Raw genomic sequence first — 14,759 nt, forward strand, 5'->3', positions numbered from 1 at the left:
CACTGCTAAGAGAAATACCCCTTTCTCTACCTTTGCTATAAGTAGATATAGCAACACACTGACACGCAGACAGCCCTACTTCACAGCCCTAGTTCTCTGTCAGCGGTGTTAGTGGTCAGTCTCTACTTGATCTTAGTGTAGTTTTCCCAGGGGGAAATGACACTTTTATGCCATCTATAATAAGCAGATTTCCTCTGACCTAAAATAGAGTTAATCCCCATATGAGGTCACTGAAGAGCACGTATTCAAAAGACCCGAGTCTCTCTGTATCGTTTCTGTCAGACTGCATCACAAACAGTTTGTGTTGATGTTAGCAGCATTAGCACTGCAGTTGTTTTGTTATGTAACTGCTTTTAGAAAGCTTGCAGAAAAGTGCCACATTCTGATATCATGAATAAACTAAAGCTTTCAGCTGCATACAGCCCAACATCAGGCTGCCCGGGAAACTGAGAGCATCGGCACTAAGACACAGCGCTGTGGAGATATCTGTGCAGAGATAATCTGCCCCCATCTCCCTTGCACACTGCCCCATCTCCCTTGCACATTTGAGGAATAATCTTAATCCATCTTTCATAGTACGGTGTCATCAAGGGCTTAAAACCAGTAGCATAATGGTTGAAACAGACAGTGCCATCAAGGGCTGGCAGAGAGAAAGCTGCACATGGTATAAGCTCTCAGGGCCGTACAGCATTAATGGCATCTCTGCACTCGCAGGGTGACCATATGCTTGTGCATTTGGTGTGCACTCACACACATGCATGGGCACACGTACACACTAATGCATTACACCAGCAACTGTTAACAGCCAAGTGACACAAGGTTCAGCTTCGATGTGTCTCCTTTCCGTCTGTTGGTCAGCTTGGACACATTCCCAATGAATTCATGACGCAAGATAGATGAAAGTCAGACTGCTGGTAACATAAAGGATATCACTGATTCACTCCACTTGGATTTTGATTTCTAAAATTCTCTTAACTGTATTTATCTATTGGCTTATGAACTTGTATGAATATCTATTTTGATTAGTAGCCTAGAAATAAGGGTTTTTTAATGCAACATTTTTCTTTGCATTTTAACTGACTTGTTTTTTACCTACTTGACCAGATATAAACATTCTGAAATGCAAAGAGCTGCAAAAAAATTGCATAAGTGTTTACTTCTGTGCTGTACAATCTCCTGCAGAAGCTTCTCCCTCTGTCTCTCTGCTTGTCTCTCTCCCTCTCCTTCTCTTTGCTCCATCTGAAAAGCAGTGGTCAGCATTAGCGGCCTGACCTCCATTGTTCTGCAGAAGCAAGAAGATCGAGAGGCTGTAAAAAGGAAGTCTGTCCGGATATGACAGAGCTGTGGGCTTTTCACTGGTCACTTAAGCTAAAGAATAATCTCATTACTCGGCAGAGACAACATACTGTACCACTGGAAAGCATAGAATGGCACAGATAGTCACTCAAGAGAAATTCAAAAGGCCATTTTCTCCTTTTGCTCTACAACATCTTCCAGCGATGACTGATAAGATTCCCCAATTTGCTCTACTGCTCGACAAATGAGGAGAAATTAAATTTCCGGCAGATTCAGTTAGCTTTTTTTCTTATTCATGACAGGAAGGTCATGTACTTTTAAGTTTAAACCTAGTTATGATTGAACTTTTTCCTGTAAAAAGACCAATTCAATCATCTAAAGTATTCTTTTAAAAAATAGCATGTATACTAGCCTGTGAGAATTTATGCAATGGCCCAATGAGGGGAAAAGCTGCTGGTTTGAATCGCACCTGTTATGCTGATATTTGCTTCCATGCTAATTAAAGATGCTGGATTTTTGTATGAGCAGCAAGTAGGAGTGAGAGAGAGAGAGAGAGAGAGAGAGTGGGTTAGTCGGTGAGACAGTCAAAGAGATCTGAATTTAACAAAGGGCTTAATTTCCATGCCCTTTCTTCTCCCCAGGGGCAAAACAGTCGCTGCACTCAGCAAACTCCAACCCCCCCAATTCCCTCAGATGCTCCGCTTGGGTTTTTAAAGGCACACTACAAAAACACATCCTACCTGCTTGCCAGCACCACAAGGGGGAAACATAGTCCATCAACTCCACATGCTCCATAGAAGCATTTCTTCCCCCTCTCTTTTTCATTGTAATTTGTGTGATTGTGTCCATCTTTCGCCCCCATTCCTTCTCTCTCTCTCTCTTTCTCTCTCGCTTTCTGTAACATAATCAATACGTTCCATCCCTGTCAATCTAAAACTTAAAACTCACTTACACCAAAGACCCACATCCATCATACATCTCAAGGTCACAGATGGGCCGAGGATGAGAGGCTGAGATAAATGTGTTCGAGTGTTTTCCAGTAAGTGTGTGTGCACAGAGAAAGAAGATTGAGTGTTGCTGAGAGACACAGAAACAACGACAAAGACAAAGGCAGAGACAGTAGTGGGGGGCGACTAATGGAGGAGCAGCCAGAGCTTCAGCACCACCCTAAGAGCCTCTGTAAGCCAGACCGAGTCGTGGTCTGAAATTAGCTGATTTTTCACTGTGAGCACTGCACATTATCTGGGTGGGGGAATGGGGAAGAGAGGAGTAGAGAGCTAAGGAGCACAGAGAGAGAAGAGGAGAGGAGAGAGGAGGAGGTGGGGGTCGGCGTTTAACTTAACAAGATTAATACGTTTGCCTCATCTCTCTGGGTTTTATTTCCTTCTCCTTGCAGGGCCCTTGTCAAATCTCTTTGGACAGGCTCTCACACATGACGCTGGAAGGAGACCTGAAGGACACTCTGCAGAGTGTCAAGAAAAAACCAAGAGGTTCCATTTTGCCACTTTGTGATTAACATGGGTGTAAATGTGCGTCAAAGCATGACGAACCGCCTTCTCTGTTCACTTTCTTCACTCAAAAACCATCCTCTCTGAAACATCAGTTAACACTATAGACCATGACAGTCATTTTGACTGTTTTCACATTTGAAATATGTAAAACTTTGTTGCATTTAAAGTAACAATGCTGCTTTCCTCTGACTGTATTTTGATTTAAAATCCCTGTAAAGTGATAAAAAAAACTCTGTACTTTAGATGTGTTGTATGACAGGCCATTGTATTATGAATCACCTGGCCAAATTTCAGTTGTGAAAAACATCTCTAAGTTTACAAAATTAAGCTTCAAAATCAAGAGAAATGAGGCAGTAATATCTGCTCTAGGATGCTGTGGGAGTGTCACTTGAATGAACCAAAGCCAAGCCCACTGAAGAGACAGACAATCCTATCAAATCTTTAAAACTTGACAGAAGGATTCATCTGTCTGCTATGCTGCTATGTTACAACTCTCTTTTTTAAGCTACCAGAGAAACAACAAGACAGTTTAGAGATAAAAAGTCAAAGTTTTATGTTCTCATTCTGTATTTTCATCTTCATTCTTAAGTTGCTTAAGTTACTCTTCAAAAATAAAAGTCTACAATTATGATTAGTATTGGAGACTTTTTATTGTGACAGACTTGGCAGGACTAGAAAGTGTCTATCATCAGATTCTTTACAAAAATGTAGCATGGCAACGCTAACTGACACGGGGGATTGAGCTGTGGCTGCTTGGAGAGAGACAACCACCGCTCACTTCTTTCACAATACAGGGCTAAAGACTAGTGAAATATGGATTAAAACGCACCTTCAGCAGGTAAGATGTTCGTTCCTGCTGCATCTGGTTCAAGTGAGAAATAGACAAGCACTCCAGCAATTAGCTTGCCCCCTGACCTTACTGTGAACTCTGATCAGAGCACAGCTGCCTGGCTCTGTGCCAGAGCTGAAACAGAAGTTGGGGATTACATTTGCTGTTTTCTTGCACAAATTTCTACTAACATTGATAGATTTGGGAAATTTACCTCACAATGAACAAAATACAGGGTCCACTGTCCTCTGCTGTCAACAAAGACATTAAAAAGCCCCCCAAAATCTATATAAAACACACACACACACACACACACACACACATTTACTGCAGTGGCTGCTGTATCCTGGCTGCTTGGCAGCATTTATTGTTTTTCACTGAGTAGGCTCCCTATTACAACAATTTTAGATCGTCTGTAATTTAACTGAACCAGGCTAAGAAGGTTTGGCCTGTTACTAGTCAATATAAATGTGCTGCTCTGTGGTGCTGATCAAGGGCTGGTTTAAATGAGAATATCAGGGGTGAAAACACTAATACATCCCTTCTATCCAACTGTTCTGGAGGGAGACCTCACAAAATACTGTTTTGGACGTCATTGCATCATGCTTTCATAAACCAGATTTGCCTCTTAATTTACAAATTAAAGCTGATTATTTCAGTACAGAGAAGTCCAACTAACCGTACAAAATTACCATTTACAAACCAACAACAAATTGGTATGATATTAAAACAAACAAAAATAAAAGCATGATAAATGTGATAACACTAACACTAATAAATGAAAATGTGTTTTTACTGTATGTAGCAAGTTTTTTGAGTGCATTGCTTTAGCTTAGCTTGTAATAGTAGTAAGCTTTGATGTAGATAAACCTAATTTTTTTGTTGGTTAACTAAAATCATAAACCTCTTATTCACAAAAAAACTGCTAAAATGGCTCTGTAATCTAAAAACTGGTAAAACTGATGGTGATATGTGGTGACATTACGGCAGTATTTATCAGAAAAATCATACCCAAACTGTGTGGCAATCATGACAACAATCCCACACCAAAATTTTTTTTCTAGAAACACACTGCTTATAATAGCGTACATTGTTATTTAACCATGAAGGCCAGGTCAGGTCAGGTCAGATATGGGATCATGTGCCAGTCTGGCACTTCGCCACGTCAACCTTGGTCCTGTCCTGCTCTGGCCTCCTGATGGCCATCGGCCGGCCATGCCTGTACTGGGCCCGTGCCCCATCTCTGCAAGTAACCTCCCAGCTGTCCCCTCCATGACGCACACATTTGCCTCTGGCGTCTGGACGAGCCCACTGGGTCCTTGGTGCCCAGTGTGCAGTGAGCTGGATAAGGTCCGGGAAAGCACGCCAGGTGCCTGCAAAACAGCTGGTACTGTTCCAACCATAAAACGGGGTCAAAACTGAATTTTTCATAAACAAATCAGATACAACCACTTGTTATATTCTTGTGTCACAGAGTTATATCAATTATGTATTGCAATTACTTTTTTTTTTACATAAAGAGGGATTTAATTCTGCAGTATGTGATGACAGAAAATACTGACAAATTTCTACGTGAATCAGTTAAGATGTACAATTTTGTGTTGTTCATTTTTTTTAAAAAACACATTAAGTGTACATGTCTTTGTACTGGGTATCTAATATCAGAGATAACAGAGTTTGTAATCTAGCAGTCAAATGCCCTCTCTCAGTCTTTCTAGTAGATTTGGAGTTCTGGCCTTTTTAGTGTTAAGCTTTGATGTCAAACACACAGTCGTCTGCATATCGAATGCATTTTGAGAAAAGCTCAGACATCTGTGTGATTTATGGGGTTTTGTTTCTGTGGGTACCTGCACAGATGTTTGGGGGCTAGCCAGATTAGCGGGCAATAATGAAATCAAATCTCAAGCTCAAACGAAAAATGAAACATGTGCATTTAGCCCATGCATCTGTAATGATTATATTGAGAGTGACTGTGTACTGTACGCAGAATATTTCTCTGAGGAGATTAAAGAATAGGTATGATGAGATTAAGGAGAGGGATGAAGCGATTAAGACTGACTACTTTAAAGTGATTATGAAAGGCTTAGAAGGGGAGGTCGCATACAGCATATTAGAGAGACACAGAGAGAGGCAGGACACAGAGCAATCTGGAATTTTTGATCCATGGCAACAACAAAGAGGAACTAGCTGTGCTTGTTGTAGTCTTATGTCAATAGCGTTTTCGGCAGCATTGCTTGATATTACTGTGGAGAAAAGGAGGAACAGAAGAGGGAAAACAAAAAGAATAAAAACAAGGCGCATGCACTCCCACATGACCTAGGAGAAACAATGACAATCAAATGGCCTGCAGCAGACTTTCCCCTCCCTCTCTTTGCCTCACTGTCTCTCCCTCCCTCCCTCTCTCTCTCTCTCTCTCTCTCTCTCCTTTTCTGTGTACTTTGATGTACAAAATAGCCCCAATCCATAAACAGCACCATTACTTTCACTGCCTACCTTCAGTGCTCTCTCTCCCTCTCTTTCTTCTCTTTCTTTTCTCATCCCTCCTTCCTCTGACTCTCTCTCTGACACACGCACTTTCCATTTTCTCCAAAGCTACTTTCAAGGTATATTTTGCCACAGGCCTTTTATGTGGTCATGGGTAATATGGAAAGGAGTAGAAAATTGTGGGTCGTCCATACAGTATGGATGGTCGCAATCAGATACCACAAGCTGAAAAATTACATATGACTGACAGTGACATATAGCAATTCTTCACACCTCCAACATTGTATCAGCCTACCTCTCTTTATTGCTTTATCATTCTGTCAGAGTGTTCACACCTCAGTGGAAACAGCAGATAGATGAAATTCTGACCTGAACAATGGTACATTCCCTACTCTGTATATGTCTCTGTAAACAAAACTTACAGAATTTGCCTCTTTCTGTCATATTTTATTGTTTGACCTTTCCCAGATGCTGAGTTCAATAATGGATGGATAGTTCATCCATGCATCTACAACAGCTGAAGAGCAGCTATATTTTCTTTCAGTACAAGAACAAAAAATAATGCTGCATTGTTATATTTGAAGAAAGGGATTAAGCTTGAAAGGAGGGCATAAAGTACATCTGCTCTCTGAAAGATAACAATATCTCTAGGAGAATGTTAGTTTTGTTTTACTCCAAATTTCCTAGTGAGTAAAGATTTGTTTCCTAAAAACAACAGCACTATGTTAGTAACAATACCCATAGCATATCCAGTCACCCAAACTGTTAACACTTTCTTATAAGGCTGTGGTAAATACTTGATTATGATTGGCCAGTTACACATAAAAGGGTCTATCTCACAACAGACCACTGCACTGAGAAAAGCTATCAAGTACACAGCTCCCGTCAGAGCCTCTAAAGCAGTGGTTCCCAAAGTGAGGGGTCAGAAGACACCGAGAGGGGAGTCGCAAGATGCCTTCCAGAAAATAAACATTTTAAATGGTATAGTTTTCCCATTGTTATAGAAATATGTTCATAAAATTAATAAAACTTCAAAATTAAAACATACTGTTCATGAGTTTTAGGCATATTTGGTGCAAAAATTGAGACACTTCAGTTTTGCCAGTAAGCTGCCTGAAGGCACCATCCACTGGGAAGGAGGATTAACACAACCCTGGTTGTACTCTGGATGACTTTGCATATCGCCAGGGGCATGGGAAAATAATTTATTGAAAAAAAAGTCTTCACCTTTGGGATGGAGGAAGAAGTCCAGCCTAAGCTACCGTCCAGGTGGGTAGAAGGGCTGCGATGAGCCCCTGATCATGCTGTTGTTGTCCAAAGGACCTGAAAAACGCCAGTAGTCACCTAATATATATCACCAGGGGTGACAAGGTCTGGAGAAAAGAGCTTGACCTTGGCTGTCAAGCGGCACTTGCATATCAACATAAGTCAAGTTAGACTTTGGTTGCCATCCTTCCAATCCAGCCTTGGTTTGATGAATCCTTAGCAGTCTACATGCCTAAAACATACACACATGACTGTAGTTACTAGCTTTGATTCATGCTGAAATGAAAGTTATCTTAAAAATTTACTTAAAAAATCTTTAAATGTAGTTCTAGTCTGCACACGAATAATTGTGAATGTGCACAACTGGATATATTTGATGGTCATGCTCTGGATGTCCTTGCATATTGCCAAGGGCATTGGAAAATAATACATTGGGAAGAAAAACAAGTCTACAGCTTTAAGGTTGAGTAAAGGGTGGGTGTGGCAAATAAGCACAGCCTAGGATACCATCCAGATGGGTAGCAGGGTTGCCACAGGCCCCTGGTCCTGTTGTAGATGTCCAGAGGGCCTGAAAACTAACAGCGGCCTGAAAAAAGGAATGCTGTTGAGCTTGACCTTTAACTGCTGAGCAACACATCAGGATGAACCCTTAGCCCCCTATAAGCCTAAAATGTATGCACATGACCGTAATTATTGTTTTAGGATTATGCTGAAAATAACCTTGAAAAATATGCATAAAAAAATCCTTGAGTCTATTCCACACATAACTAATCATGAATGTGCACATCACATGCTTTAATTAACTCCAGTGGGGGTCCCCAATCTCGGGTATGGCTATTTTGGGGGTCAAAGGCTAAGAAGTTTGGGAACCGTAGCTCTAGAGGAATAAATGAGACTATACTGATCAGTGGAAAGAGGTTTGTTTACTGTAGTAAAACAAAAGGAAAGGATACTGGCAGAGAAAAGAGGACAAAAGTACAACCAAAAGAGTAACCAACAAACCGGAAGATGACAGGAGGCTGTGCTAAATTGTTTAGATTAATTAGCCAGTTACAAAATATCATATCATGGTACTTTTCTTTTATGGTAGTATTATATCACAGTAACTTTGCAAAGCAGATGGATACGCCCGTTTCCTTGTTTTTCACTGGTGAATCCATCTTACAAACCTCCTATCTGAACTGTTTGGGCCCAGTCAGAAAGTGACAGGACCAATCAGCGACAAGGGGCAGTACTTTCAGGCACAGCAGAGTCATGACATAAACAAGCAGCCGCGTGAGCTGGTGCAGTTATGGAGGAAGAGATTAGTGTGGATGCTGCTAAAGCATAAGTTTTATTAGAACTTGACAACATTTCTTCGTTGAAAGAAGAACAAAGAACAGCAGTGAGTTGTCTTCTTTTCCAAAATGACAAAAGTCGAGTACTTACAGGTCTATAGTCGCCATGTTTCGCATTATTCCTCAGTAGCTGTGCACACACAGCTTGATAGTGGCTACATCACATGTTTTGTTGCTCTGATTGGCCCGTAGAGATGTGACTGACAGAACGTTCACCAAATCACACTCCGAGTTTTTTTCAAAGCCACTGCCTTTCAACAAACATTTCCTATTGAAGCTTTCCCAGATGGATGTGTGAAACACATCCATCTGCTGTGTCAGGTTAATATCACAGTAGTAGAAGTTCAAAAAGATATTATTAATTTAAATCTATAGTCAGGTGTTAAACCCACCCTTCTACTCTCAAAAGGCATTGAGAATTGCATGCATATATGAAGCATCACCATAATCAATCAGGGGCATAAGAGTGGCAGAAATAATACCATTACTTAAATACGCTATTTCTGCAGGCCTATAGAAAAACTCAGTTAGGTGCTAAGTCATGTGAACCACCTATCTCATTGTCCATCAGTATAAATGGTCAGTTAAACATGAATAAAAACAGTTGTTTAAGATAATTTTATGAAAGCTACACCTGCTTTTGATGCAACTGAAGTGTAGATTCCAACTGGCTAATAGTATAGCTTTAGAAATAAATTATTTCTCAATGAATACAATAAATTCCAAACCAATTCATTGTTTCAAATGATTGATTTCCAAAGCAAATAGCTGTGCAATAAGTGGGTTAATACATAGTGAGTGGGTTATTATGGCAGAGATCCCCCTTACAACCTTCCTGTTTGTGACTATTTAAATTATGCTGTTAGTGACTACTACCTTTACACCACTATGCTCAAAACCAACTTAAATGCACCTTTGAAAATGGAGGTAGAGTTAGGAAAATACTCCATATGTGATTATTAGAAGACTTAGTTTTAGAATGTGGGCAAACAAATGACAGCTTGGTTTCTATCTGAGTACACAAACTGTCTTGGCACCACTTAAGCTGTAGCTTCATTCACATATGAGTGCTTCATAGGAACTCAGTGGCTGCATGTTTGAAGAGGGGAAACAAAGAAGAGTGGTGATTTGTGCATGTGGTGCATAAAAAGTCAGACAGTGTATACTTACTTATAAAACTTTGAAACTGTTGACAGTGACAGTGTTAAAAGAAAATATGGAGAAACTGCACAAGTCCCTAAAAGTCACAGTAAACAAAAAATAAATCTGAAATCAAGGGCTGAAAACTGACCCGCTTGTTAAAGAACCTATTGAAATGGAGCGTTGGTAAATGCTTGCTGAGTCTGATTGTATCTAACCACATCAATATGAGAAATGTCTCGGTTCATGGCTACACTCAATGCAAAATCTGCCTTCAGAAGTCTAAAATGTGTCTCATTGTAGCACATTTCTTAGAAGAATCTTCCCCGGCAACCAGCTATTCTTCTCACAGAGCACAAAGGGGCATCAAACAGCAAATTCAGGTCAGGCAGTCAGGTAGGTAGGCACCCATCTGACATTTCATTAGTGGCGTTTGTAAGCGAAAGGAGCTTTTGTGTTGAGTGGCATGTTTGGAAGATCTGGGTTATAACCAGCGGTAATAGTTACTTAAGCTCACTTTGTGGAAGTATTGCTTAACATATTTAAGAGCTGGTGAATGAAAGCTTTCTCAGCATTGTGCCAAACATGCACACGGCTTTTGTCCTGAACACCAACCGTGGCAATATGCTGACAGTGAATGTTCCACGTATTGTAAGGGTGAAATGTACAGTCCTTTTCGTAGGCTAGCAAAATCTAAAAGACAGCAAAAGACTGAAAGAAAAAATGAAGATGAGCAAGGCTGCACACATAGTTGGTTGGGCCCCTGAAAAACACGGAAAATGGGCCCTCCTCAGTTGTGATTTATTGATGATATCAATGCATGTGTGCTGGACCACTAGCATTGGTGCTAGCATCCTGGCTAACAGTTACCTCTTTATGGACCTACAAAGTGTATACAACTTCCACTGGGGTCTGATGTTGGAAATATTTGTTCATTCTATTTTTCATCCCTTTTAGACCAATTTTTCCTGCCCTTTTTGGCTATGTCTGTTACAATTTTTGCTGTCTGTTGACCTTTGTTGTCACTTTACACCAATTTTGCCACTTTGTTGAAGCACTTTTTACTCATTTTTTACTTTTTGCCTGTTTTTGCTACTAATTTGCTACCCCATTCAGGAATACTCTTGTTATACATTTAAGAATTTATTCCAAAATGGATATACAGCTTAACTTGGCAAAGAAGGCTCTGCTCAAAAGATGCTCCCCGGGTTAGTCAAGCAGCATGCTTTGACTTTCCAGGGAGTGCATGGCTAGAAACTCATATGGAGAGATACATTTATGAAGATGCATATTAAATACAGTAAGACTAGTTCATAAGCGATTAATCCATAGCATAAATCTGAATGAGGGTGCAACAAGCTTTATGCTATAAAGGAGGAGGCTGGGGTGGTGGACATTCAGCTTTGCCAGCAGCAGCAGCAGTGTGATATATCAGCATTTAGCAAGCAGGGGTTAGTGAGAAGTATGTCATATTTAAATACACAGCTGTTTTGAGAGAAAGAGCTCTGATTGGCTGTGTGGAGCTGGGGGGTGATAATTTGGATCAGCTGAGTGTTAGCTGATCATGGCTGGGCAGATGACTACCATGTCCTGCATGAATTAATGCTTAATTTTTCACCCATTTTTCCTGCTTCTTTTTGGCTCTTTAATCCCATTTTGGCCACCTTTGACAAATTTTTGCCACCTCTGACAAAGTTTGCCACTTTCTGTCCATTTTTACAACTTTTTACCCATTTTTGCTGTTTTCATCCCAATTCTTTCCAGTTCTTTATGGCACTTTAAACCAATTTCTGCTGTTTTTTTTTTTTTTTTTTGCCAATTTTTGCCACTTTTGGCCCATTTTATCCACTTCTTTTTGGCACTAGTATTCCATTTAAGCCACTTCGTTTTGTCTCTCTCTGACCATTTTGCCATTTTTGTCTCTTTCTGCCACTATTTTGCATCATTTCACATATTTTTGCCACTTCATTTTGCACTTTAATCCCTCCATTTTTAGCCAGTTTTCCCACTATTTTTGCCACTTTCTTTATAAGTCCATTTATCCAATTTTGCACATTTAAGCTCAATTTATCCACAAATTTACGCTGCTTTTTGCCCATTTCCTTACATTTTCTAACACTTTTTACCCATTTTTTCCACTTTCTGCTCAGGAGTTCCAGGAGTACTTTCATAGTCATATAATTGTTTTACATTTAAGTTGTTAAAATGCTCTCTGCTTTTTTTTTTAACATTATGACCATGCTATGAAGTCTGACATTGCTTTCCTAATTGTTCAGTGTGCCCATCCACATTTTCAACATCACTGATAAAAAGGTAACTCTGTTTTATGAAAAGGGGTTTTAAACAGCTATACCGAACTTGAGCATAGATAAATAAAATTCATTTTTTTGATACTTTGGTTGGAGTGGCTATTATTAATCAAGTTAGAAATAAAATATCAGCTTAACATTACAATTGACCATGATTATGCTGACCTTCACTGGCCCCCAGTTTGGCTGGGCCCAGCTCTCCCCTTCCTCCTCATGGATGGCATTGGAGGTCAGCAGATTTTACAGAGAAATAATTCCCTGAACTCCTAAAGAATCTGAGGAGAAAGAACTTCATCTGCAGCAAACTGGACCTGTTGCACATTAGAACAGAATGATGAAAATCAACTCAAACACAAAGTGAAACTTGGACCATTATCCGACTGTTCATACATCTGCATCACATCAACGTCCTAACAGAACATGAGACACCTGCAGGTTTCATTTAGCTGAATGGCCTTCATGTCACATATCTAAGGACGTTGGTGCTGGCTTGGCAAAATGATATGGATGAGTAATGGGATGCCGCCCACATCCGGACACTCCGGGAAGGTGAGGGGCTGCTGCCAAGCCCCAGTCCCTGTTGACCTCTCCCTTCTGTGCACTCAGCAAATTTTACCGATGACGCCCCATGGGCCTCCCTCCCTCAGCAGTGACATATGTCAGCCATTTTTGTACTTTTCTAATCCTGTTACAGAGAAATACACAAGACAGCAAGAGATCTGGAATCCATACAGGAAAATAACATCTTCAGAAGTATGCCAGCAATTCAATTACACTGAAGAATAGGTGAGCGAGAAAAAAAACCCTCTCCCAAACCAAGCGTGTACTTCCCACATGCCAACTCGTGTTCTTTGCTTCTTTTCTCTTCTTTTTTTTCTGTTTTGATGAGCAAAATTTGGATCCCTCTCTGGGATATGCAGACACAAAAAAGGCCTCCTAGCACACTGCTGATTCAAGGTTTTAGCCGAGCAAATCTTAGGCAGGGAGCTGAGAGCAAAGAGCTGGCCATTTTGCAGTTTGCTCTCATCTGCCAATTTCTTCCCGGGGCTTTCAGAGTCAATCAAAGAGCTACCAGAATGCTCACACCAGTCTTTTAATTATTCATGGTAATTCTATGCCACTACACACTCTCTGCAGCCCCTGTCGCCTCCCCCAAGCGAGGTGTGCTCTGATGTGTTTATGTGTACTGAATATATAAAGGAAAATTCCTCCATCCATTACAAAACAGACTCTCTACTCCTGCCCTGTGCCACGCTGGCAGCTTTTTCGGGGTCGTCTGGCTTCCACTTCTGTGGGAAGCTAAGCTGATAAATGTTTGGTCCCTTGAAACCCAATTTTTTTTGCCCTTTTAATCTTTCCGCTGGACATGATGCACACATCCAGGCCTACCATGCTTGAGCATTTGCAATATTAATTTTCTTTGAATATCTAGCATTCCATTATGATCTCAAACATCTTTCAGGGCAAGTAGCCTGACCTCTTAGTACCATCTGTGTTCACTGGATCCATTCAAACTGCTCCAATTCCTGGTAATAGTCCTGTCTAGAAGGCCAGCCTGGTGTAAAAATGCTAACATCTTGTCAGCGGGGGACTGGAGAGTTTTTTTTTTTTTTTTTTGATAAGCACTAGCCTTGCTGAAATTGCATTCATTTCCTCCTATGAGCTAATTAGTTGAGAGGGGGCAACGCTGCCATTCTTGGCTGTCGATCAACCTGCCAACAACCATTGACATCACAAGGTAGATGTCAAGTTCAGCCTTTTGTGTCTGAGACAAGCCTATTACCAGCAAGTGTGAGCAGCAGGAGGTTTTAAGTGGGTAAAAAGCAGCTGCTAGATGTTATCAAAAATCTCTAAATTACATTTTAATTCCCACCTTACACTTCGATAAAGCTGCAGAAGAGAAAAAGAAATAAGTAGTGATGGTGTCTGCAGCTAGTGGATGCAGCATGCTCTTCATGTCCCTTCACAACATTCATTTCAGGAGTCTCAGAAAAGGTGCTGCTGCTGCTGTGGGGCCCTTTGAGGGTAAGGTGATCCCTCCAGTGCAGAGAAGCTGTTATATTTTGTTGGTTGGTGCTTGAAGAGAGGAAAAAATGGCACACCTCCTCTCACAGGCTTGTCTTCACAGGCCTTGTCAAAGATGAGAAAAAAAATGGGGAAATGTTTCATGTCTCCTGTCTTTTCCTGCCAAAAGCAAAAAAAAAAGGAGGGCATGAGAAAGCGGGGATAGATACAGTGACACACCAAGGGAGGATGTGGCAGGGATGAAAGCATGTCATTTTGTAAGGGATGATCATGAAACTGCCCCGCTTTTTCATACTTCTTTTTCCTTTCTGAAACAGACTTTGTCAAAATTTGAAGGATATATTGTATCTGCTTCGCCGGAGCACTCGAGAGGACTTTGAAATGAACAGTTTACAAGCCTTGGTCCTTTTAGACAAAAAAGAAGAAAAAAAAAAGCAAAAGAATGAAACAGAAAGGTCTGCAATCAGCTTGAGAAATCAGTGCTTATTGTTCTAGCTGAAAGAAAAGTCGCTAATTGATTCTTCAAAGTTCAGACCACTCATCTTGATGCAGCTCAAGTGGC

At 40.7% G+C, this 14,759-nt stretch overlaps 1 protein-coding gene across 1 annotated transcript in view; it reads right to left on the reverse strand.

Moving 5' to 3' along the window:
* LOC121517387 (protocadherin-9) overlaps positions 1–14,759 on the reverse strand; it is a 368,076-nt gene that overhangs the window by 163,113 nt on the left and 190,204 nt on the right. The window lies entirely within an intron of this gene.

The sequence above is a fragment of the Cheilinus undulatus genome, linkage group 1 (assembly GCF_018320785.1).
Source record: "Cheilinus undulatus linkage group 1, ASM1832078v1, whole genome shotgun sequence".
In the NCBI taxonomy this organism is placed as follows: domain Eukaryota; kingdom Metazoa; phylum Chordata; class Actinopteri; order Labriformes; family Labridae; genus Cheilinus; species Cheilinus undulatus.